This window comes from Conger conger, chromosome 19 (assembly GCF_963514075.1).
Source record: "Conger conger chromosome 19, fConCon1.1, whole genome shotgun sequence".
Taxonomy (NCBI): domain Eukaryota; kingdom Metazoa; phylum Chordata; class Actinopteri; order Anguilliformes; family Congridae; genus Conger; species Conger conger.
Window position 1 is genome coordinate 12115907 of NC_083778.1, and position 26495 is coordinate 12142401.

General features: G+C 48.7%; 1 pseudogene; it reads right to left on the bottom strand.

Moving 5' to 3' along the window:
- Positions 1 to 26205, bottom strand: part of LOC133118901 (solute carrier organic anion transporter family member 1C1-like) — a 35572-nt pseudogene extending 9367 nt beyond the window's left edge.
- Positions 26206 to 26495: the final 290 nt, after the last annotated feature.

The window sequence follows — 26495 nt, forward strand, 5'->3', positions numbered from 1 at the left end:
AACAATCGCTACACAGGCGGGGGGATCAAAAGGCCGGCTTTCCTCGCAGACACAAAAACATCTTTTGATGGTCTAAGAGGCATTGTGTTCCTCGGCCCTCCCGGGGGAAGGGGGCGGGGGGGGGGCTGAGCGATCTCTTAAACATCGACGTCCGGCTTCCGCGCGCTAAGTGGCGTAGCGCTAACGCTAATCGCCCCCCGCGGGGAGCCGGGTCTCTTTTTCTCGCGCGGAGATCAAGGGCCTCTTTTACGAGCCGCTCTCGCGCAAGTCTCTTAACACGGAGTCCCCCGGCTTTCAGAAGGAATAAACTCATCAGAACACTTTTACAACACCACTTCCCCCCCCAACAGACAGCTTATTCATACTGCAGATGTCTGCTTTCACAGTTACTGCCAGATTTACATATTCCTTCATCAAATATGTGCATGTACTTACGTCCGCCGCACACGACATAAAAGTAACATATAAAGCTTTATTATTGTCATTGTGGTTATTGTTGTTGCATGTGAACAAATGCCTCTTCTTAAAAGGCAAAGAAAGTTCCTGAAAATGTAAATTCTATTTATTATTGTTACTATGATTATGATTAGTGTAATTTTATTGGATTTGTTATTTAGCTGATGCTTTTATCCAAAGTTACTAGCAGTTGATGAGGCTAAGAAGGGGCCAATCCCCCCCGGAATAATGTAGGGTTTAGGGCCTCAATCAAGGGCCCAAAAGCTGTGCAGATCTTATGGTGGCTACACCGTGGTTGATTATTATAATTATAATTATAAATATAGCTGCAAGTACAAAGCGTACAAAATTCCGTGAGGATTGAACAAAGCATTTATGGGGTTATTCCTGTTTTAGTAAATGGTTGGAATTTATATAGCGCCTTTATCCAAAGTGCTGTACAATTGATGCTTCTCATTCACCCATTCATACACACACTCACACACCAACGGTGATTGGCTGCCATGCAAGGCGCCGACCAGCTCGTCAGGAGCATTTGGGGGTAAGGTGTCTTGCTCAGGGACACTTCGACCCAGCCCGTGCGGGGGATCGAACCGGCGACCCTCCGACTGCCAGACGACTGCTCTTACTGCCTGAGCCATGTCACCCCATATAAAATTGGCCACGCCCCCTAATATAATATATAATTTAACACAGCTGGCAGAACAAAACAGAAAAAAAAAAAAAGTTTCATGCAAATCGCTCAGTCGGCTTTGGAGGAGATATCGTTTTTCAGGAAATTTTAAATAGCAAATAATCTAACCAGACGCATTTTAATGGGCCGACAAGCATTTTGTGCACAAGCCCAGTCCCGTCTTTTTACGTCAAACGTAGAAAAAGTTATGATTCTTAAAATATGACTGAACACTATAGCGCCACCAACTGGCCAATCGGTGTAATTTTTATAGCGATTGTTGTGGCAATCAGCCTTAATAGGTAGACTAACTTTCAAGAGTTTTCACCTGTCCAAACAGCAGTTATAGACTTTGAAGCGGAGAAGAAAAATGAAATCTGTGAACATTATAAATACTGTTCTCTCAATCACTCGATATTGCCGCGAAACCAGAGTAAGTAAAGATTTGACGTACCCATTAAGAAGTTGGCTTTGGATGCCGACTGCCCGTAATGCTGCTCGATGTATTTGGGTTTGTAGGTCACCATGCCGATGAGGGAGTTGAACTGGATGACGGTCACGCAGAGATAGGTGAAGTACACGGGGTTTCCCAGCAGGCATTTCAGTGATGGGATGAACTCTGACGGGGAGAGTGATGGTCACGTCACCGCGATTGGGGTGCGGATACATCTAGCAAACAGAGCGTGCAAATCTCTTGCGAAATATGTTCATGTATAGTACTGTTCAGTATTCCACAATGATAATGCAGCTGGAGGTCTGGAGCAATCTGGCCCTTCAATCCAGAGGTGGCCAGGTAATCAACATTCAGTGCCACTGATTGGCTAGACTGCCTTCACACCTCCCAGGGACTCCCAGGGAAAGGGAGGGTGGAAAACCAGCAGTTGTCAGCCTTCGAGGGCCATTTTTTTGAGGGGGGTCACCCAGCTAACACAAAACCTCACAATGTTGCTTCCCATAACATTGCGAGAACATTGTGGGAACATTTTGTATTAACTGGGATAAAATGACTTGTTTTTTTTGTTTTTTTTTTACATTTCAAGGGCAGTGTTACCAGTAATGATTGTGACATCAGTATTAGAATTAGAACACTCAGTTAGGAACTCCATTGCGTTCAGTGAGCAGCAGTGATTGTAATTATCAGCATCAGAATGTACGGCTGAGAAGACTCTAATCTCACTTGTGACCTCACACCTCAAAGGGTTAAATGGCAGATTCCCCGCGTCTGTGCCAGAGCCTCCTGACTGAGACGCAGAGCAGACGGGCGGAGCAGCGGGGCGGTTTACCTTTGGCCATCTCCAGCAGGCTGGCGGCCTCCCCGGGCCGGTACTTCTGCCCCAGGTGCGAGGAGCCCTTGATGAAGCGCGTCTCCTCGGGGGAGCGGTGGACCTCGTGCCGGCAGGCTGGCACGGGCAGCGATTTGGGCAGGAACCAGAAGGGGATGGCCGACAGGAGGGTGACGATCCCCGCGATGATGTAGCCCAGCCACCAGGCGCCCACCCAGCGAGCGTCGCCGGGGGTGATAGTCACGCTCTCTGCCAGGGGACACACACACACACACAGAGCAGAGCATGCTGGGAGGAGAGCTCACAGAGCGGGGGGGGGGGTAGACGGGTTGGGGGGGGGGGGTTGGGTGAAAGGAGGAGCAGATGGAGATGGCGGAGAACAAAGCGGGGATAAAAAATGCGGAGTCTGCAGCAGGAAAAGACCCCAAGGCATGCTGGGAGACAGAGTACACAGAGGCTGAGCGCCAGACTACAAATCCTAATTAGGGCAGGAAATCTGGCTTTTATACAAATATAGATGTAAAGGAGATGGGATGCGGTCTGAAAAACAAAAAGACTGCTTATCTTTTCACGTGTATTTATAGGTACGTGTAAAATGTTCTCTGAATATCAGGAAGTGTCGCCTTTACCCCTTTGAAGAGCAGGTTCTCTGGAATGCTTTTTCAAAATTACAAGTCAGTATTCTAGAACTCCATTGCTTTCAGTCACCAGTAGTGATTGTGACATCAGCATTATAGCTAAGAACATTCTAAGCACACATTTGTGACCTCACATCTGAAAGGGTTAATTGGCCGTTCCCGTTTCAGTGCAAGAGCTTTTCACAAAAATAACTGTGTGCTCTAGAGAACTGGGCAATCACAATGACTAAGCTTGGCAGCCATTTTAATTCAAGCAAGTGGGTCAGCGTTTAGAGGAAGCCACAAGCGGACTGGCAAACGGAGAGCAAAGCTGCTCTTCTTGCTTGCTTGAGTCCAAATCCAAGGGCGAATCTATTGATTATATTGACGTATAAATGCAGCGCACTACAGAGTTGGTAAAAAGCTGGAGTTAGGGTCCTGGCCAGGTCTAAACTCACAGACGTTGACTCACCCATATCTACAAATCCAATGTCCACATAGAGTTTGGCACACAGGGATCCCAGTAAGTAGCCAAACACTGGACCGATGATAGACACGGTCTGAACACAGCCTGTGGAGGTGGAAGAGATGGGGTGAGAAACACTAAAGAAACACTAAAGAGAAACAGGTAAAGCAGGGATCATCAACTCTGGCCCTCCAATCAAAACCCAGCCCTTGTATTCTTATCTCCCGGGTAATTAACTGAACAATCAGCGCTACTGATTGGCCAGACCGTCCTCTCGCCTGATTCCCAGATAAAGGGAGGGTGGAAAACCAGCAGGTCTCTGCCTCTCGAGGACCGTGATTACTCCGTGATTGGCGTGAAGCACAGCGCTGCCCTTAGGAATACTTCACTAGTACCAAGTTATTCATTCACTTCTGAGCACGCTGGAAGTGCAAGCTGTAAATTCAGAAATTCATAACCGACTGATTCCTGAGTGACGCAAACACACACAAGTATGAAAAAGAGGAAACCTAGAAATTTCTGTCCTAAATCATCCCAAACTTCTGCCGACGGGACGTGTTTGTGAGGACACGGTTTTCCAGGTGAAAGTCATTGTTTTCGGAGGAGAACGAGTTCATTACCGATGTAGAAGGCGGCGTTGTCCTCTTGGGCGAAATCGTCGATGTACGATATTCCCAGCGGCTGGACCGGAGTCTCGCCGATCCCGCGCAAAACGTTTCCCAGGAAAACGTAAAACCACATGGAGAGACTCGACTCCCGCTCACACCCTGCTGAAGGGGGGGGGGGGGTGAGAGAGTACCCAGAAATTATACTTCCGTTGTCTGGGTATGTGTCCAAATCTCACTCAATTAAAAGTCAGAGTATCCAGCTAAAAATATACTGCGAGTGGCAATAAAAGTCTCTTCTTTCACAAAGTAGAGAGAACTTAATTGTTAGGGAGTTACACTGCAGTATGCAATGTTTTCTCTGAAATGTAATTGAGTGAATGTACAAGTACTGTCTACAAACTTAAAAACACTCAAGTAAAGTACAAATCCCCCCGATCTTGCTAGAAAAGGCTGAATAACACCGAATAACAGAAATCCTTCATCCGACTGTCTTAACAAGTGTTTTTAGCCTTGCAAGACTAAGACACTTAACATCTTAAGACCTAAGACTTAAGATATTAAATGTCTTACCTCATTGGCCATATTTTTGTCTTGTTCAGCCAAAAAAAAAGAAGAAAAAAAAAGGAATTTCGTAACCACTTCAAATTCTCAATATTTAGGAATTCTTGCAGTGCTTAAATTCCACTTCAGCAAATAACTTTGGATTTATTCCGAATATCAAGTCAAATTTAAGGACAAATTGCAGCCTAACATTCACTGTCACACTCGGATACCTTCCGGAAGGCTACGATTGGGGTTTCAATTCTCCAAATGGATTCATGCTCCGCCACTGCAAATTGCAGAGTAATATTCACACGCCGTTTTAACCAACCTTGTTCAAATTTCAATTTGGACAGTCAACTGCCAATTTAGGAGCTCGGACCTGCACTTTTGCCACTCTAATACATTTTCTTTGATTACATTTTTGTGTCGGAGCTTGGTGACGACCGAAATTATTACACTGCATTCATCTGGCAGAAGCTCTCCTGCAGGAAGACTCATCCCTTTCAGTTCCACCCAAATCCCAAGGGGTCTTGGCTTTGGTTGAGAAAATTAAGCAGGGTTTTAATAGGGGTTCAAAACAATAGCACAGCAGTCATTTTAATTGTACAAGGTCGAGAGTGCCATATGGCACCTTTGCGATTTCACGGTAGTTAACCATATGCCACTCCTGGGACCAAATGGGTTAAAATGAAAGAGAACGTACGCACATCCATTCAATGTTATTACAGCGGTACAGGTGCTATAGAAGATTAACTGAAGCCCCTCCCCCCAGGCCAGAAGACCAATGGAGGGGTGACGTGGGCGTGGCCTCCTACCTGCACTGGGCATGACGTAGGCGGAGTCACCGGCAGGCAGAGGGTCAGGTGAGCTCGCCGGGCATGGAGAGAGGTGATTGGTCGAGTTCGCCGACGATCGAACCGACGTTTCAAACTTATAGCTGCGTACAAAACAGCAATGTGGCCATTTAGCAGGAGGAAAGCATCGCACGAAGGCTGCAGGATAAATCAAATCACGGTTGTGTAATAAGGATAACTGCCACCATGGGGCGTATCGACGATCTTTTGCCCTTCTCATCTTCCATCATCCCTAATGCAGTAGGAAACAACAGTCATGAGCGACGCTTCCAGGAAAGAAAAAAAAACCTCACCGATATATCTCCTGGGTGCTGCTATGACAGCCAATCAGCGGCAAGGTCTTTCTGCCAATTGGCTGTCTTATCAGTGCAGAAGTCAGTGTTTTTTTTCCGGAAGCTTTTCACACAACCTCTTGCGTCTGGTTATTTAACAAAGCGTACGGTATGATGACACAAAAAAGTCAAAAGATACCGGATGTTGGTACCCTACCTTTTGGTATTTTAAAAAAGCAGGATTCAATTTGTTGTGCATCCCTGTGTCTCACATTTAAATAGAGCTGAGAAATATGAGGCAGCTGTAAGAACTAGCAGGGGAAAAAAAAAAAAAACACAAAATCCACCCCCCCCTTTTTTTATCCCTTCCCCCTCGACCTAAACCCACACCACATCTGTTCAATCATCACCAGTATGACTGCAACATTTCATAATTACACTCGTGCCACAACCTCACAGGTCTTATTGAAGCGAACTCATTTGCAAATTCGTTGATGTACGTCTTTTCCGCCTGAGCCGCTAATGAAAAAAACAACAACAGAATACACATTTTGTAAACAATCATTATTACTACGAGGTGCTTATAGAATATGAATCGGGAGCATTCGTCACGATAGCGAAATATTACACCCGGGCTTTTTGCAAATAGATGTTTAAGTGTGAAAAAATAATTATGTCCTCTGATAAAAAAAGAACTGACAGGACAACCACTGGGTGAGGTGTTTGTGAGAAATTGAAAAACATGGTTTTCGGTGACAAGTTCATAGCACTGTGTCAGTTCAAGAAGTCGGCAGACAAGTGTCAATTGGTAATGCTCGTTTAAACCTGGAGGTTTTGGATCAGGGGTAAGGGCCCTCTTCTAAACCTCCTTGAGAGAGGGATCCTATTCGCTCAAGCTCGACCTGAATGCAAACAGCGTTTGTGTTGGATTCAAATTTCTGTGCCCCATTGATCTTCCCCGGGATATTTCAGTCTGCAAGGAGGAAGCGGGTGGGTGGGGTTTACACGTTTTGGGAATGCAGCGAAGTACCTCAATCCACAACCAATGGCTGGCTGGAGACGCACCACCCCACAGCCCCGCCCCAGCCCCGCCCCGGCCCACGCCCCCCCCCCCCAGACGTACCGTCCAATGAGGAAGTGCGGCATGGCGCACAGGAAGGTCCCCAGAGACATCAGGACGCAGCCGATGGCGATGATCTTGGGCCTGTGCAGCTTAGCCCCGAAATAGCTGACGAAGGCCATCACCAGGAGGTTACCTGAGGAACACACATAGCCACACTGTACAGCGTCCGCGAATTAGCCTAGCGCTGCTGCTTCTGTCGATCCCACTTGCACTCAATTCGAACATCAGCGTGTATTTCAGGGATCGTCATCTCCGGCCCACGAAGCCAAATCCAACGCAGGTTTCTGTTCTCCTGGGTAATCAGTGCCACTGATGATTAGTACTAGGCTGTCTTCACACCTGACTCCCAGGTAAAGGGAGGGTGGAAAACCAGCAGTTCTCGGCCCTGGAGGACCTTGAGTTGCTGATCGCTGATGTACCGTATGGGGTACATGACTGGCGTACTGCAGACCTCTGGAACATCCCACCTCGCGCATACAGCCGGCCGCTGTCACGGTAACAAAGCGGTTTCTCTGGGTCCGAAAGCGGTTCTGGACCTTACCGAGACAAGGGAGCAGCTTGGGCGGGACTGGACCGCTCGGCGTTCGCCGTGCGAAGGCAGGCCTATCGATTCGAGAGGAGACGCTCCCTGCAGCCGGGGACGAACGTGACCCCGGGGGTCAAACGCCCGCGGCCGGAAAAACGATCCTGCAGGGTTTCCGTGGAAACGGTGACCGCAGACAGGAGGTGTCCGTATTGATGCGGCAAGGTGGCTCCGGCCAATGAATGAGACTCCCTGTGCTCACGAGCGTAGCCCCGCCCAGGAGGCCTGGTGACAGGCCAATCAATGAGCACCGAGTGCATTTCTGTGGAGGAGCTGCAATGTGATTGGCTCAAATCTTGTTCAATCACACCTATCAATGTCACTTAAGTCTACTCAAGCACTTAAGGCCAGCACCTGGCTAAGAGCAGGCCTGAGAGTAATCCTTACTGTTTAGATGCTGGTAAAATTCTGCAAACACTTGAAAATAAATAAAAAGAATGATTTTGTTATTTAGCCGACGCTTTTATCCAATGCAACTTTCAGTTGATGAGACTAAGCAGGGGACAAGGGTTAAGGGCCTTGCTCAAGGGCCCGACGGCTGTGCGGATCTTATTGTGGCAACACCGGGGTTTGAACCACCAACCTTTCCAGAGCCCAGTTAAGGACCTTTGCCACTAGGCTACAGCCTGCCCGAAAAATACCATAAATTATGTTCGTAACCAAAACATTTCAAAGAAGAAATCTATTCTGAATCTTGGGCAAAACAAATGATTATCACAAAATTGTCTGCAACGGAGCACTGGTGTCGGTAGTATTTTGAAAAGATATTTGGCCCAGGTCCACTAAGGTCAAGGCAGACCATATGGACAGTATGACAGTTCATTTCTTCAGGGGGGAAAGCCTGCAGTCTGGTGCATACCACTATCAGAACCGCAACGAAATTACCTACTGTCAAAGCGAGGACATGCAGTATACACACAAAATAACCACTGACAAAGCGAGGACATACACACACACATTACCCACTGACAAAGCGGGGACATGCGCGCACACACACACACACACACACACACACACACACACACACACACACACACACACACACACACACACACACACACACACACACACACACACACACACACACACACACACACACACACACACACACACACACACACACACACACACATTACTGTCCACTCACCGATTTCAAAGCTCCCGTCAATGACGCCTATCAGATACGTGGGAATGTCAAACCGCCTCTCCAGCTGGGTTATTGTGCTTTTCATGTAGCTTCCGGACAAGGCCTTTGCAAAGTACGAGAAAGACAAGGCCACCAGGAACATCTAAAGAAAGGGGGGAGAGGGGGTTATTTTTAAGAATCGCATTCCTGTAATATTATTAATTAGGTTTCTCTCTCTCTCTCTCCCCCCCTTCCAATGTATTATCTTACACTTCTTTTTCATTATAGCTGTTTATTTTTAGCTGTTGTATAGTTGTAGGCCTTGCTTGGGTGACAATGTTGTATTAGTGTCAGGCCAATAAAGCAGGCTGGAATTAGGAGTGGAGAGGAAGGGAGAGGGAGGGAGAGAGGGTGAAAGGGAGGGAGGGAGAGTGAGACAGAGCTCCGATAGAGAGAGAGTTATTTGTGTTTCAAAAATACTGTATCATTGTTGTTTTTCTGATTGATTATTGGTCTTTGGAAATGCGCATTTCAAAATATGTCATGCCAATAAAGCAATTTTTGTGTCATGCTGATGCTGGCGTTTTTCGAGCAAAAGCAATTTATCCGAAAATTTGAGTCTGCTTTCCCCCCTCTCATCGAAAAAAAGAGGGAGAGTGAATAGAGGAGAGAAAGCCAGTGGGCTGAATAGACGCGCGGGGGGTTGGGGAAGAGAGAGAGAGAGAGAGAGAGAGAGAGACAGAGAGATAGAGAGAGAGAGAGAGAAAGACAGAGATACAGTGAGAGAGACAGAGAGCGATACAGAGAGATAGAGAGAGAGAGAGAGAGAGAGAGAGGGAGGGAGCGAGCCCTTTTCACACAGCCCGACTCAAAGCGCCTGTTGCACAGCCCCAGAGACAGGTGCCCATTTGGGTCCGACCCCCCCCAGAGTTTTTAAAAAAAGCCTCTCTCCGCCACCCTCTGCCCCCCCGGTCTGCAGCGAGAGTGCAGCTCTGCCGCATATAAAACACATCTCGCCCAAAAAAGCGCCCCCCGCCCCAAAACACAGATTAGTTAAGACTAATTTGCTCTCTCCGTTTTGTGCAGATTAATGGTCGGATCAGCGGGGCGCATTCAGGGTTTAAGAATGAACAAGCGTGGGGAGTCGGGGGGCTTTTCACAAAAAAAGGGAATAAGTAAAGCTACCGCGTACGGAGACGGAGGCCGCTTTTAGGGTGGTTTTTTTTGGGGGTTTTTTTCGCTTAAAGACCTGCAGAATTCCGCTCTGACGACAGATGCAGCCAGTGAATTTTAACAAGCCGTTAATTGTTCTTTAGACAGCTTAAGTGTCGATTGAAGAACGATTTACCCTCCGTCGGCCGGGCAGGGTTAAAGTCCCACGGACGCATCGCAGGACTGTTAATCAGTCAGACTACCCGCGGCAAAGGGCCCCGACGGCTTCGTTTTTCTGAGATGCAAATTCTGTGATTTGAGGGAAATTAAGTGTTGTGCGTCGAAACAAATGGCAAACAGCCAAGCCGGCGTTGCGCTGGCGGAAATCACGGTCAAACTCGCGGTGTTTTTAGTTTTCAGCAGCCTTAACTGGGCTAAAGTGGCTGTAACAAAATCCCTCAGGCAGGAAACCGCCGAGCTGCGCGAACGCACCTCAGCGCTAACGCTAACGCTAACGAGGAGTCTAGCGCTGTCTGGAATTCTGTACGGTGGAGGGGGGGGGGGGGGGGCGCGACAGCTCTTCGGAGAGAGAGGAGAGAGAGCCAATCAGCTCGCGACGGGACGGCGGGGGAGCCGTTTTTTGGGAAGCGGCGACGCAGATGTTTTTACTTTACACCGCGGTCGCGAGTCCTCTCCGGCTCTCTCGTGACTCCTCTCTGGCTCTCTCGCGGCTCCTCTCCCCGGGAGGGGGGGAGGGTGCGTCTGGCGGTAATGCCATCGCACGCTCCGACGCCTCGGCCGATTGCGTGAGCTTCCTGCGTGCTCGCGACGCGCTAACGCGCGGATGTTGGCAGGGAGACAGACTGGCTGTGAAAACACCGGGCCTCCTCCTCCTCCTTCTCCTCCTCCTCCTCCTCCTGTGTGTCTCCGGAGTCTGGAGCCCGCCTGGAAGCGCCGTCGGCTTCTCCGCCGATCGCTTTCGCACCGGAGCCGAGAGAGTGGTGCTTGGTATTTTTAGACACTCCGGGCGCCGCGTACGGGCAGCCTCCCTCTCAGCCTCCTGACCTTTGACCCCGCCGACCTCCGAGTCCCACTTCCTGTCGGGGGTTGGGAGCCGAGGGACGTTCGCCGCATCGAAAGGGCGGATCTCGTAAAAAAAAGGTCACGTGAGCGTTAATCAGCTTGAGCCGCGGGTGGGTCCATTGTCATAACAATGAGGCCTTTAGCCGGGCCTCTTATCCGCAGAGACTTCTTAAATCTCTTTATACAGCCGGATGCTACTGAAGCAGACCGGGGGTAAGTGCTCAGCTCAAAGGTGCAGTGAGAGAGAGCCCCGACTGGGAATAAAACCGGCAGCCCCCCCCCCAGTCACCGGTCCACTATACTATTAGTGTTGCTTTGTAGCGCCGCTGTGTCGACGGACAGCCTTCTCATGGGCTTGTGGGAAAATTGCCCACTTTTCCCAAAATGGCTCCGTTGGGGTTTGTTCGGTTTTTTGATTCCCTCTGGGATTTGTCCTTTGTGAAGCACTGAGTGACAGCCCGTGAATAAACGGGACGATTAAGAAATATAGACTGGAAGAGCGGGTACAAACCGGAACCTGCTGCTTTTGTAACAAGAAGGGTAATATAGAACCACACACAAAAGTATGACACATGCCTTCTTGGGACGTTTTAAAGGTCAAAACCCTAAAATAAAACAAAACTGGAGGAGACAAAATTGACTGCTTGGTGAACAGGTCAAAAGGTCAGGTCAGGAAGCAGCCATTTTAAACACCAAACAGTCACGCCCACAGGTGCAGCCAATCTGCACTAACGAGCCACTGGGCTCTTTAACGAGGAGCACCTGCAAGGAGAAGTCCACACAAAGCAGAAGAGAGAGACAGGGCTGCACAGCCATCACAAAGCTGAGTTTACCGGATAAGTTCACCGAGTAAAAGCCACAACAGCTGTTTTTACTTCCATCTCACTGACTTCCAGTCCATGTTACAGCTTTGGAACGGTCCGAGGGGTTTACTCTGTGAACATATCAAGCCACCTCAATAATCCCCCTTTGTGTTAGAGCCCCAAAATGTGTTGCTGAAAAAAAACAGCGAAAGCTACGTTTCGAAACTGCTGCTAGCAGGTAATTTCGAGCCGGCCATCGCTGGAGCTTGCAGCAGGGCAGTGCAGTGCTGGGTCTGTCTTAAAGTGCTGAGGCCTGTTTTTAGATGACAGCAGCCAGGAGAGCGTGCTCATGGTGAAGTACGCTGGTCAGAGGCTGCAGTTGAAAATTAGCCGTAGCCGACTGCAGTGTGACGCGTCGCATTTCACTTTGGGAAAGTTCTGTTAGAAATTACACGCGCTCTCCGTGAAGTAAATTAAACAAGTGGTATTCCCCGTCCCCGTTTAGAAACCGACCGTCCAATCCCCAGTCAGTGCACGAACATGATTGCCGGGGTAGACTCAGTGCCCTTCCCCTCCACCCGAAAACAAAAACAAACGGTTTCCTCTGTAAAACTCCATCTGGCCAGTCGACTAGCGCTAACAAGGGCTAAGAATAAAATAAAAAAAACCCCGTTTCGACAAACGGTGTGTCTGTGAGACTCGCGGTTTCGTGGCCCCCAGAGAGGGCGCCGGGGAACGGCCCGGCCTCGTCGGTGCGCAGGGCCCATTGTCTCCCGCGGCAACGGCTTTCCGCGGCCCCGCTACGGTTTGTTTGCCTTTCCCCCCAGACGATTGTTCTCGCGTGCGGAGCCTGCTTTGAATCGAAAACGAGGGGGAAGGACGCGCTAGCATGCCAACGCCGCGCAAATAGGATGTTTACAAAATGCTAGGGTGCGGCCCCCCGTTTAAAAACCTTCGGTACCTTTCAGGTGTCCTCATGTGTAAAAGCCCTGCTAAAAAAAAACAGCTCAAGCTATGTTTTGAAACAGCTGGTAGCTGGTTGACCAGTTCAGACCAGCCCGACACTCAACATGGTTTAACCAGCTGAAGCTATGTTTTGAAACAGCTGGTAGCTGGTTGACCAGTTCAGACCAGCTCAATACTCAACATGGTTTAACCAGCTGAAGCTATGTTTTGAAACAGCTGGTAGCTGGTTGACCAGGTCAGACCAGCTCCATACTCAACATGGTTTGACCAGCTAAAGCTATGTTTTGAAACAGCTGGTAGCTGGGAATTTCAAGCTGGTCATAGCTGGTTTTTAACACCAGGAACCTTAAGTATCTTCAACCCAACGGCCAAAAATGCATCAAAACAAAATATGGCGACTATAATGAATAGATGGGTGGCACTGTTGTGTAATGGTTGGGGAAAGTTTAAAGGTTTGTATTCCCAAATAGGACACTGCAGTTGTACCTTTGAGTGAGGTACTGAATACATGAAAACTAAAATGCACAAAGGCTGTGCAAGTCACTGTGGATAATAGCGTCTGCTAAATGCCTGTAATGTAACGTAATACAAATAGACCGGTATGGATTGATACATTCCTCTGTGTGCTGTGGACCTTAGAGACTCCATTGAGGGGGGGGGGGGTGACTTTGTCTGAAATCGTTAAAGTGTACAACGTGTAACCGCACTCTTTGTTTGCAGGAATACGGTTGTTTTTCCGGTGGTACAGTGCGAGAGCCAGAAGCCCAGCACAGCAACTCGTAGCCCTTCAGACCGTGTTCAGCGCGTACGGTACACACCGTGAGGAATGCATGCTGCCACAGGTAAATTCCACGGTGTAACTAAAAACTACTGTCCCGCCTATAAGCCCCAGCCAGAACCTCTCCGCTCTCCCTCCCCGAGGCATTCTGGCCCTTTTCCCGTTGCCTGGTCCGTGCCGAACGGGGGTAACACGAAACCGGAGCACGTTAGCGAAACATCGCCGCTACGTTGTCTTAAGCTGGCCGTTGACAGAAGACGTATATACTGTACGCTAAACGTATCTAAGGAGCAGAGGAGTTAATCTGTACGCGGGGTCTGCCGTTTAGCTCGCCAGTGGCTTACGGTTGGTTTTTGGGAGGCATTAGCATGCGCTAATGTGACAACAGACGGTGCGCAGTTTGCTTCAAACCTGAGAGCCATGTCGTATGGTTTGTTTAACAATCAGACTGCGACACATCAACATCTAAAGGACGACTTAAGCAGACCTTTCAATTATATTGTTTTTCTTTTTTAGTTGGAAAGGGGATTCCTGCATATATTAGGAAGGTAAAATTGGATTTAGAAACATTGTTTACATTTAAAGAGGAAGGGAAATGAAAACACAATGACAGGTTTTTCATAGGTAGGAATAGTTAGGGAAGGTCCTCAATGACCACAGGATGACAATTTGTGGATAAGAATAATAATAATAATTTATTTTTTTTAGATCCCAGTTCAAAGGGGAGGGGATGTGTCTTTAGAGGCGGTCTCTTGACTGGAACATCCTGGGTCGATGCGGCGGTCAGACAGTTGCCGGCTTCGACATCGGTCGGTACGGACTGCAGGCGCCGAGTCAACCGTTGCCGCCAAAATCCCTCCCGAGCCAATAGCGCGCCTCCCCGATGAGCCGTTAACTCACAGAGGCACCGCCGTCTGAAGTGCGCTGAGGCGCAGCGCTGTAGCGAGACGAGCCGCCCATTAGCCGTCGTGTGAGGCTATTCAAAAGCAACATTTGCAGAGGCGTAACAAACCAAACCAAACCAAATCAAATCGCAAAGTGCTTTATATACAGAAGTAAAGAAATAAAAATGTAATCAATAAAACATCAATAATGTAAAGAATACTAATAATACGAACAATAGCATTAATAAAAATTAAAAAAAAGTAAATGTAATGCATGTGAAAATAGGTAAATAAAAGAAACTAGGGCGGGGTAAAATAAATGTTATAAAAATAAAGTCAAATAAAATCAAATGAATAGGAAGAGACATGCTTATTCTTAAAGAGGAATAGTACAGATGAAACTTGTGACGTGGACAAGCTAAATCACGGAACCAGCCAACCAGGAAAAGGTTCCGGCCTTCATCGCTGAACTCGGAGCGCGGAACTCGACACCAACGCCCGGCCCTGCACAGAAGCCCTACAGTAACCATCAAAGGAGGGCCCTTTTACAGCCTTTCCCACGAGTGCCCTGACTCTTCCAGGAAACGTACGCCGCGGAACGTGCGCCGGCGGGCCGCGTACCGCGCACGTACCGACCGCCGCGACCCGGTCCGGTAAACGGGTCCCGCGCCGGATCCCGTCCGCGAATCAATCGCCTTTTATCGCCCCTCTGACTCCGCTCGCGGCGTAGCCGTGTCTGAGTGCGCTGAGTTTTATCGCTGTACCCCTTCCAGGACGACGCAGATAAAAATGAGCGATCAGATATACGTGCCGCAATATGTCTTACAGCTGAGGGGGGGGGGGGGGATAGTGAAGCCATAAAGCCGAGGGAAAAGATCCCGAGAATCGCCATGGATTCTGCCGAGCCCGTAATCAAAAGCTTTTCCTTCCCACCCGACACAAAGGCCACACCCACACAGCTGAATACAAATGAAAAGGGACGCGTGCGGTAGCGCGTCTTTCAGACGGAGTAACCAGTCACAGGAAGGCTGTTTATTCCGCACGCTCGCCCCTTCCCAGGGACAAAGCTCGCATCCTACCTGTGTAACCGGCAGCCGAACGCCTGCTCGAATGCGTCAGGATACTGCCCTGACAAGGAATTAAACCTGCTACAAGCTACAAGCTCCTAATTAACCACACGGCCACCTGTGTCTTTTGCTTCGTGCCAATATCCTGTTGTTTATATCTATTTTTAAAACCAATTTTCGGTTTAGCACTCTGGACTGCCAATGTTGCACGAAGGTACCCTTCCAGTTTGTTTTTCCACAAATAAAGTATTATTTTTAAGTGATAATTACTGGAATTACAGTACAATTATTGTTTAATTGTATTCTGTGAAAAGCACTTTGTAACTCTGTTTTGAAATGTGCTATATAAATAAAGATTAAAAATATTACAAGATTATTACATTAGTATTGTGTTATTACTATCATTATTATTATTATCATATTTAGTAGTAGTATTAGTGATAGTGGTAGTAGTAGCAGCCGCAGCAGTAGTAGCAGCAGCATTAGCAGTAATTGTAGTAGCAGCAGCAGTAGTAGTAGTACAAGTAGGAGCAGTTGTAGCATCAGTAGTAGTAGTAGCAATAGTACCAGTAGTAGAGGTAGCAGCAGCAGTAACAGTAGTACCAGCAGTAGTAGTAGTACTAGTAGTAGTAGTAGTAGTAGTTCTAGTTACAGTAGAAGCAGCGGTAATAGTGGTAGTAGTAGCAGCAGCAGCAGCAGCAGCAGTAGTAGTAGTAGTAGTAGTAGTAGTAGAAGAATTCCTCCCGTACGGCAAAGAATCTTGGGGTGACTCTTGATAACTGCCTCACCCTGGCTCCACAAGTATCCTCCACTGCCAGAACCTGCAGGTTCTTTCTGTATAATATACGCCGTATCCGTCATCTCCTGACTGAGAAAGCCACCCAGCTCCTAGTCCAGGCGCTCGTCATTTCCCACCTGGATTACTGCAACTCCCTCCTAGCCGGTCTCCCAGCGTGTGCCATCAAGCCCCTCCAGCTGGTCCAGAATGCTGCAGCCCGCCTGATCACCAGTCAGCCCAGGTCGGCTCATGTCACCCCGCTTCTCATTGGCCTCCACTGGCTTCCTATTGCCGCACGCATCCGTTTCAAGGCCCTAGTGTTGGCATTTCAGGCTGCTAAGGGGACTGCCCCACCTTACATACAATCCCTGATCACTCCCTACTCCCCAGCTAGACCACTCCGGTCTGCCAGCTCTGGTCACCTTATGGTTCCCTCACTACGTGCACCTGGCGGTCCAGCTGCACCTTTCACACCTGTTTTCCGTTCTGGTTCCTCAGTGGTGGAATGACTTGTCTACCACTGTCAGAACAGCAGAATCCCTCCCCCTATTTCGACGCAGACTCACCTTTTCAAACTCTACCTTAGTCCTCCCTCCTGATTTCCCCTACCCCTCCTTTCTGATATCCCTATCCTTGTCTAACCCCCCCCAAAAAAAAAAAAAAAAAAAAAAATGCACTTATGATGACAACTATGTTTAGAACAGCATTTCATGTGTATTTTGCTAGTTTCTGGATGTGATGCTTTGACTTATGGTAGAACCTATGCACTTGTAAGTCGCTTTGGATTAAAAGCGTCTGCCAAATGACTAAAATGTAAATGTAGTAGTAGTAGTAGTAGTAGTAGTAGTAGTAGTAGTAGTAGTAGTAGTAGTGGTAGTGGTAGTAGTAGCAACAGGACTAGTAGGGGTGGCCTGTAGCGTAGTGGTTAAGATAATTGACTGGGACAGGCAAGGTCGGTGGTTCTAATCCTGGTGTAGCCACAATAAGATCTGCACTTGAGCAAGGCCCTTAACCCTGCATTGCTCTAGCGGAGGATTGTCTCCTGCTTAGTCCAATCAACTGTACGTCGCTCTGGATAAGAGCGTCTGCCAAATGCCAATAATGTAATGTAATGTAATTGTAGTAGCAGTAGGAGCAGTTGTAGCAGCAGTATTAGTAGTAGTAGCAGTAACAGTAGTACCAGTAGTAGTAGTAGTTCTAGTTACAGTAGAAGCAGCGGTAATAGTGGTAGTAGCAGCAGCAGTAGTAGTAGTAGTAGTAGTAGTAGTAGTAGTAGCAACAGCACTGGTAGCAGCAATAGTAATGGGAGTGGTAGTATTACCAGCAGTAGTAGAAGTAGTCGTAGTGGTAGTTGTACCAGTTGCAGCAGCAGCAGCAGCAGCAGCAGCAGTAGTAGTAGTAGTAGTAGTAGTAATTGTAGCAGTAGTAGCAACAGCACTGGTAGTAGCAATAGTAATAGGAGTGGTAGTATTACCAGTAGTAGTAGTAGTAATTGTAGCAGTAGAAGTAGCAGCGGTAGTAGTAGTAGTAGTAATTGTAGCAGTAGTAGCAGCAGCAGTATTAGTATTTAGACAGCAGAATCCTCCATGCTAAAGCCGTCTACTGTAAGCGAGCGTCTGCCTGGGTAACCCGCGGCGACACCCTGCCCTCCTGCTCCGCGCTGCCCGCTGAGGGAGCCCCGAGTCACATGACCCTCCTGGCAGCCCCGTATCCCATCTCCCCCGTCCGTGCGGTGCACCGAGTTCATGGCGGTATCCGGCAGGGACAGCCCCCCCCCCCCCGCCCTGCCTGGACCTGGGGAAAGGGTGCACTGCCGCCCCGCCTCGCGTGGAGCCATAAAAGAGAAACGGGCCAACAGTATGAGAGAGAGGCATGCTGGGAGATTTACTGGGGGATTACTTAACAGAAACATAAATGCCCTAAATCCACACCTAGTCTGCTCAAAATTCCTCAAAATAGTCTTGAGGGTATTTTCTTGAGTTTTGACTAATTATGTGCCATTAAGGAGCTTTTTTAAAAATTATTGTTGTCTAATCCTCGGTGTCGCCCCCCCCCCCCCTCCTCCCTCCTCCTCACTGGCTCCATCTGTGTGAACACAAGCTCCACATCTGCAATTTTAGCCAATTAAATACTGCCATTAAATTCCCCCATTAAACCCATTCGGGCGCACCGTATGACTTGAGACAACCTCTCAGCCCGGGCTCACAAGGAACTGTTTTTATTTTGTTTCGTCTCCTTGTTACAGAGGAAAAAGCATTACTTAACTTAACCACATGTGACCGTTCACGAAGAACATACGTGCTTAGAGTGCACGGCCCTTTTCTGGCGTAGGGGCAGGGATCTTTCGAAACGCATGGTGTCGCGGCGCAAGGCTAGTCGTCGGGGGTTGCGATCGGGGGAGACCCAAACACGTTTTATGGCAGTTATATCTCACCGCAATTAACGTGGACAGGAATCATAAAAGGGGACTGCGTGTTCTTTACGATGTTCCGCGATGCACCGGGAGAACGAGGCCGCGTTTTTTTTCCACTCGCTCCGAAATGCCGGACTCCAATTTGTAGAAAGAGGCTTAGCTGCTGAGTCATAACTCAGGCTCGGGCTGGGGGTCAGCGGGTCCGTTCCGGCTCCAGGTTCTGTTTCAGGCCAGTGTGTGAGAGCCACGTGTGTGTGTGTCCTCACCAGGTAGCAAAAACAAGTGTGTGTGGGTGTGTGTATGTGGCGTTTGTGTGTGTCCTCACCGTGTAGCAAAAACGAGTACGAGCTGGTGTGTGTGTGTGTGTGTGTGTGTCTTCACCAGGTAGCAAAAACAAGTATGTGTGGGTGTGTGTGTGTGTGTGGTGTTTGTGTGTCCTCACCGGGGAGCAAAAACAAGTGTGTGTGGGTGTTTGTGTGTGTGCGGTGTTTGTGTGTGTCCTCACCGTGTAGCAAAAACGAGTACGGGTTGGTGTGTGTGTGTGTGTGTGTTTATCTTCACCAGGTAGCAAAACCAAGTATGTGTGGGTGTGTGTGTGTGTGGTGTTTGTGTGTCCTCACCGGGTAGCAAAACCAAGTATGTGTGGGTGTGTGTGTGTGTAGGGGGGGGGGCGGGACCCTTTGTGCTTTCAGCCCTGTGCAGGCGGGGGATTCCATATCCCGCTACACAGACAGAGAAGAGACGGTAGAAAAAGGCCTGAACAGCGTGTGCTGTTGGAATCTTCCTGAGGCTCCGCTGACATTAACTGGGCGGGGTCGGAAAGGGGAGCGAGTGGTCCTCGCTGGGTGGTGTTGGACACAGTTGCCGCATCACTTCCTGTCTGACCCCCACAGTGCCCGCATCACTTCCTGTTTTGCGTGACACAAGCCTACGAGACTCGGGGCATCACCCCGGGATGAATTCACAATTGCAGCGCACAATACCTTACATACTGATGCTTTTATAAACGTTTCATATGCACACGGAACGACAGGCGGGGTGGAGTAGGCGGGGGGTGGCTGAGGCGCTCGAATCCCGCTGACTCAGCTCCGTATTCTTTGTCCTGACGGTTTTCCGGAGCGGTTGAGACAGCACACAGAATTCCATTATGCTTTGGAGGCGGCGCAATTGACTGAAATTAAATAGACAACTGACAACCGGCTCGGCTTGGCCACAGCTGACGGGCTTAACAGGCTTCTGTCTTCTCCGGTGTGGTGTACTACATCTTGATCAATGCACTCAGGATTCAGACATGGTGCCAATATCAAGAAATCATCTTCACGCAAAGGAGACAGGACATTGGCCTTGACAACTGAAAAGAAAACATTTTGTGTCTCCCTGTTTGATTAATCAAAGTTTATGCAGACAAATGGTTGAGGCGACAGCTAGTTATTTGAATATTTGTGTGAGAATGATGCTGGGTGCTGGTCACAGAAGTGGCGGGTGTCACAGACTGCATGATTTTTGGCATTTTTCTGGCTGTTCTGCGGCTTTCCCCGTTTTTGGCCATATTCACAATTCCCCACGTTTTTGTGCTTTCTGTGATTTCTTTTGACGGTTTTGAACAGTAAGCGTCAACCTTAACACAGCCGACAGTGCGATTTGTATCCGGTAGCCCCGCGTTATCATATTAGCGTCGTAGCGTAGTATCACATAATTTGATTTCATGCAATTCGAGCACTCTCTGTTCCTAACAACGTTCTATTAAATTAAAAGTAAAAAAAAAAAAAAGCACGATGTCTCTTTCAGCGATAGATCAAAGCGATTTAACGCACCGGCCAATCAGTGCGTTTCGCCCGCGCGTGTGTTCCTAGAGGCGAGCGTTTCCCTCGCTGTCACTCGATGCTGGATCGTTCCCAGATCAGCGGCGGGGCCTGGAACTCTTCCACGCTCCGCAGCTGAGCCTCCGCGGCACTCTCGCGGCGCGTTCCCTTTCCCGATCCGAAACGGGAAGAAGGAAAAGCGACGTCACGTGACCGGCAAAACCCGGGAGGCCATGCCAAACGCGCTCGTGGTTTTTCGCGCCCGCGCCTTCTGTCGCCATGCCGACGCCGTTACCGAAACACAGACCCGCCCACGGAGAGCCGGGCCCGGAGGAAGCCGGCCCGGCGCCAGGTTGAAATCCCGGGAATGTCGGAATTCTGTGCGGCAGCTTGGAACCACCCAGGTCGACATGGACCCCGGCGGACCTGGGTCAAACAGGCGACGGTTTTGGATTCAAAAGCTTTTCCGTGCTCGGTTGATCGTGCCTGGTACAACTGAGCCAACCAGAAGGCAGGGTTTTGAGAGTATTTAAAAGGTTCCGATACAGCAGACAAGCTCAGTCAAGCGTAGAGAGGTGTTTGAATCGCACACAATTCCGCATTTGGCCCCCAGCATGACTCAGCAACATCAAAAAAGAGCTCATTCTGGTGTCCGTGGCTGTAATTCACTGCACTACAGGACTACGGCGCGTCATTGAAATTCACATCCAGTCCATTCAGTGCATAAATTGAATCACAAAGTCCGGCGCGTTGCCAGCCGGGTGATATAGCCATTGAGAACATCAACTATTTATGAGCAAAACTGCAATCGGTTGTGACCCCACAGCAACAACGTTCCACCGCTAATGGAGAAAAAAATCGAAGGGTACCATAGCCACTTGACATCGGCAGTTCCGGTGCCTTATAAAGTGCATTATTTTTCTTTGGTATAAATTTGAGTTATGCGCAAGCGACCATGAACGTCAAGTGTGATTGGGCGACAGGTATGCAGAAGGAAGGAAGAGCTGATTTTTATTAACAGAGCACCACGTTATTCACTTAAGCCAGCGGTCTGTTTTCCTCGTTCGGCGGGTCGTAAAAAAAAAAAAAACGGTCGCTTCGCTAAAAAAAACGGAAACGGGAAGGCGAAGACATCCCGGCGACGCCATTGTTCTGCGGCGGGAAACGAGACCCTGCGCTGTCAAAAACGGCGGAAAAGCAGCGCTCCTGGAAGAAGGGCGGCCATTTCGTGAGTCGGGAGGGGAGGGGAGGGGAGGGGGGGAGGAGGGCCTACCTTGAGCTTGGAGCAGCAGGGCCGAGGACCTCTGGCGAAGGAGGGGCCGTTGCCGAGAGACCACCGGGCCTTGGCGCGAGGCTCCATCTCTCGCCGGGCGTCGCTGGCTTCCGCTGGCGCCGCTTCCCTGGTGAGGAGGCTCCCTGGCGTCGACGCGGCCGCCGATATGCTCTGCGGGCCGGAGGAGATAATGAAGTAACCGAACCGCTTCTCCCCCCCTGCCTCCCTCAGGAGAACCGCCGCACCACACGCTCGTAGCGATAGCTCCGCCTTACCGGATGGGCTTTCGATTAAAAAAAAATTCCCTTAACAACTCTGACGAACTCGAACGGCGAGAACCAGGAATGCACGAGCGCGCCGACAAATACGTTTCCGGTTTCCCTGGCAGCTGACGCTGATAAATTGAGTTGTGTTTTGACAGCCGCGTCCGTTCATGTTTGGTGGGGGTGAAAAAGCCGAGCAGAAGAAACGTGCAGGTCTACCGTGTCGCTGTGTAATTAAGTGCTTCGGCCTCTCATGACTGCGTTAAGCCGCTATCTAAAAACTGCGTTTGCGTGGAGGGACAAATCTCAACGTTAGCTACTTGCACGGTAACAAGAAATTTATTTCAATTCATCCCCAACTGAATCCCGCGATGACTGACATAGTGGGGGGGTTTCTTTGTGGTGTTAGAGGGAAAGGTTCTCTTTTTGGCTCTCTGTGACGGATGGATTTTGTAACAGCCCTAGAATTGACACACCTGTTTGGCGCGCGGCGAGAGAGAGAGGGGGAAAGCTCCGGAAATGCGGAGCGGCTCCAGACGAGGAGCGCCGTCGCTCCCCCGCGATTACGCTTCCCGCTAACGCCACACAAACCGGCCGCACGACGCGCTCAAGAGACACTGCAGACATACGACTCCATTCGACCGAGCCCTCGAGTGCCGTCGATTGGCTGTAACCCGCGGGTCACGTGACGCACTCGAAAGCCGAGGACGGTCGAGCCGTATCCGAGAGGCCGGCGATAACTTAAAAGGCTCTGGAATTAGAAACTCTCAGCTCCACCGCTTCAATGATAAAGGGGTGGATCTTTATGCAGATTAGATCACCACTTTTCGTGCTCCATAAATCACGGCGCTGCTTCTTCTTGAAGAGCGGGGCCTATCGTATTTCTTGTTGGTAAGCAGTCTCCTCCACACGCAAGTGCCCCGCCCACCCTGTCCTCACCCGCCCAAAAAAAGCCTGTCTACCAATCAGCATGCCAGTATAACTTCTGGACAATTGCTCTTAACAGTGGCCGTCCAAAACGGCAAAAAACAACAACAACCGCACTCAAATAGGGACAGTACGGATACATTTTTGTTCGTAATGGATGTAATTACCGCGGAAATATCGTAGTGTTCTCTTTGGGTACAGATGAGTACATTTTCCAAGAAAAAAGGTACAAATTACTAATACACTCAGTGATCACTTTAATAGGTCACATTTACACCAGCTTGTTAATGCAATATTTATTCAGCAAATCATGTGGTAGCAACTAAATGCATAAAAGCATGCAAACATGGTCAAGAGGTTTTTCAGAAAAATGTCAGAATGGGGGGGGGGGGCAAAGTGACCGTGGAATGATTGTTGTCGGCAGACACGGTGGTTTTAGTATCTCCTAGGATTTTCACACACAGCAGTCTCTAGAGTTTGCAGAGAATGGTGCGAAAAACAAAAAACATCCACTGAGCAGCAGTTATGCGGGCAGAAACGCTTTGTTAATGAGAGAGGGCAGAGGAGAATGGCCAGACTGGTCAAAGCTGACAGGAAGGTGACAGTCACGCAAATAACCACACATTACAACAGTGGTATGCAGAAGAGCATCTCTGAACACACAACGCTACAACCCTCTAAGCAGACAGGCTACAGCAGCATGAGAGAAAAAAAAAATCTAATAAAAACCTAACAAAGTGCTCACTGAGTGTAGATTGCTGTAAAATTCCATGTGCCTTTTGGGTACCGCCCCAGAGACGAGCATTTGTACCCTTTTCAGGCACTTTTCCTGCCTTTATATCGGAGAGGGGGCGGCATTCGCAAACAGTAGCGTTGCCCACATTGTGTGCAGCCTGGCCAGAGCTCAGTGGACAGGTGTGACAGCCACAGCCACAGCCACAGCCACAATAACATGCAGATCTAATTGGTCCAGGGGATGATTGTCTAACAGCAGGGCCAGACCACTGCGGCAAAGTGCTCTTTAGAAAAAAGAAACACCCCTCTCAGTGGATCTTGACACGCTGCCCTGGCAGACTGGCTAAGAGAACACAAGAGGCTTTTTGTTATGAGCAGAAAGCCGAGAATAAACAGAGCAGGACAATGCAGAAAGCGGGGGAAAAACATAATGTTTGAGGGCCTGTTGTAGAATCAAATGACCTTCAGTTTTTCTGTGTTAGGTCATTGACACCAATTGTTAGTCCACGTGAACTGAGTTACATCTCTGAGAAAGCTGTTGGGGGTGGGGGAGGGAGACAAGTATTGAATTTCAAGTCGGCAGTTGTACTATTTTAAGTTCAGTTACCGTGTTTTTTTTTAAACACGAAATATTGATCGGAGCTGACTGACATGTTCGTTTGAAGAACAGCGTGTGCTGCCCAATGTAACTCCCATTTACCAGAATCCAAAACCGTTTCATCCAACAGGGGGGTGTGGCTGCATGCACACGCACGGACCTGCACAGGCATGCACACTCATGCAAATAAAAAAAAGGGGGGGAAAACCCACTTTTGTCTTTCAGACATCGCACTGGTTCAATGTGCAGAAACGAGACACAATCGCACGTGGGCTTCTGCACACCTTTTCGTGGAATACTGACAATTCCCATACAGTTGCATTCCAGACATGATTTCAGAAAACGTGAAACAGAAACCCCCACATTATTACTGAAATTCTTTTGTTGTACTTAAGATCGCGTCGTTCCTAATTTACAATTACATAACAGTATGGGACTCCACAGATGCTGCAGCGGGCGTGGCACTGAACTATATAGGCTACATTTATTCACTTGTCTATCAGATGAGCTCAAACTTCACGCCCGTGGGCGCGTGCATAGCCCGCCGTAAGCACATTGTCTGCGTTTTTATGGACCGAGGTGTCGACCGCACGAGCACGCTTCAAACGTAATGAATGTGGAGGATGCGAATGTCGCTGACAGGGGTTATGACAACAAGCTCCGTATCCCAAACCACCCGCGCACTTTGTGTAATTAGCCAATGCATATTCAGCCCGTGCGGCCAGACTTCGCCCCAAAATAGACGCACGCGAATTGTCATCCGAGACAAAAGTGTTCCCCCGTCTTCTACCTTAGACACACACGCAAATGCAATGTCAACTAATAATACAACAAAAGAATGCATCCCAGTAATAGTAATTTTATAGCAAGTGCATTGCCTGCCTTGTTCAGCTCAATCACATCTAAAAATATAAAGCTCAGACAATAGAAGATGATACAATGTTCAGTGGCATAATAATTCTCACTCAAAGCGTGGTCACCACGATAGTGACGTTTTAGCCAGCTAATAATAAGCAGATATAGGCTAATTTTATTCAAAGGGACGCGACCTAGATACCCATGGAAACTTCAAAACACGTATTGTCGCATGCTGCATTGCAAAATAAAAATCTAAAATCTACTTAAATGTGACAGCATAATAGACTCGAATTCTCAGAAAATCCCCCCAAAAAAGAAGCGCATGTGCTTCTCGCATCCAGTCTTTTCATAAGAACGGAACAACTTACCGAATCACCTTTTAATGGAAAGCGTGGTGCACTGTACTTTTTCGTTACTGCTCCGCAGGGTTGTACAGTACAACCTTATGGACTGGTAAGCGTTCCCGTCGGGGATGAAAGCAGTTGCGTGGACGGCGTTAGTGCAAGAACAGCTGATGTCACAAGCTTCGCACAAAACTTCCCGGGGAGCGTGCGAACGCAAGGCACGGATTGTTCAGAACGCTTTTTAACTGGTGTAGTGTCTCTCCTCGGCTCTAGTCTTCCGAGTCTCCCACGTGTGAGCCTATCCGAGCATTGTTTCAAGTTATTTACCCGCTTGACGTCGACCAGACAAATTTACGTTTCACAAAGAAGCAAAACAGTTCAGGTAGTGTACGGTTTCTACGTTCGAGTCTAATGAGTCGACTAAAGAAACATGTGACAACCGTTTGAGCAAGCCAGAGAGAGAGGAGGAGGAGGAGGAGGAGGAGGGAGCGGAGACTCGAATGGATTCAACTCCATTCACACAATAAACAGTTGGGAGGAAAAATACTACGCCGTGATATTAATGCCACAAATCAACCGAGCAGAAAATTAATTTGCGCGCACGAATCCCAGACGTGAGCAGGTTGAAAACTTTCATTTTGCGCCCGTATCCCCCGTTATTTCGCAAGAATGTATTTATTCAGTGCACACTCGGAACTGTCCACGAAGCTCATTTTGCCTCGGCAGGCGCTGACATACGCACTATCCCGCACACTGCGATTTTGACGCCTGAGAATGAAGCATCACATCTCACCTTGTGTTCGTCCACGCACTCGGGTGTGAGACAGCGATGTCGGGAGATGAATGTGCAAATGCTCTTTCGTGGCAACAGCGCGTGTTGTGTCACGAAAGGCATTGTGCGCGTGTTATAAAGAGCGCAAGTATCGTCTACCTTTGTTAACTTCTGCGATGTGCTGCAGTAGCACGTGCAGATTATTAAAGGGGACGTCTCTCAGACAGACAGTAGTCAGTCGCGCGCGGCACCTGCAATGAGCGTCTGCACCCTCATAACTGCGTGCTATCCAAAATATATTTGGGTAAAATAATGGGATTGTGGTTCATATAACAGCGCACCCTCTGAAATAAATGTTTCCGTCTCGCTAAAGTAATCCAAATTTTTCCCAACCG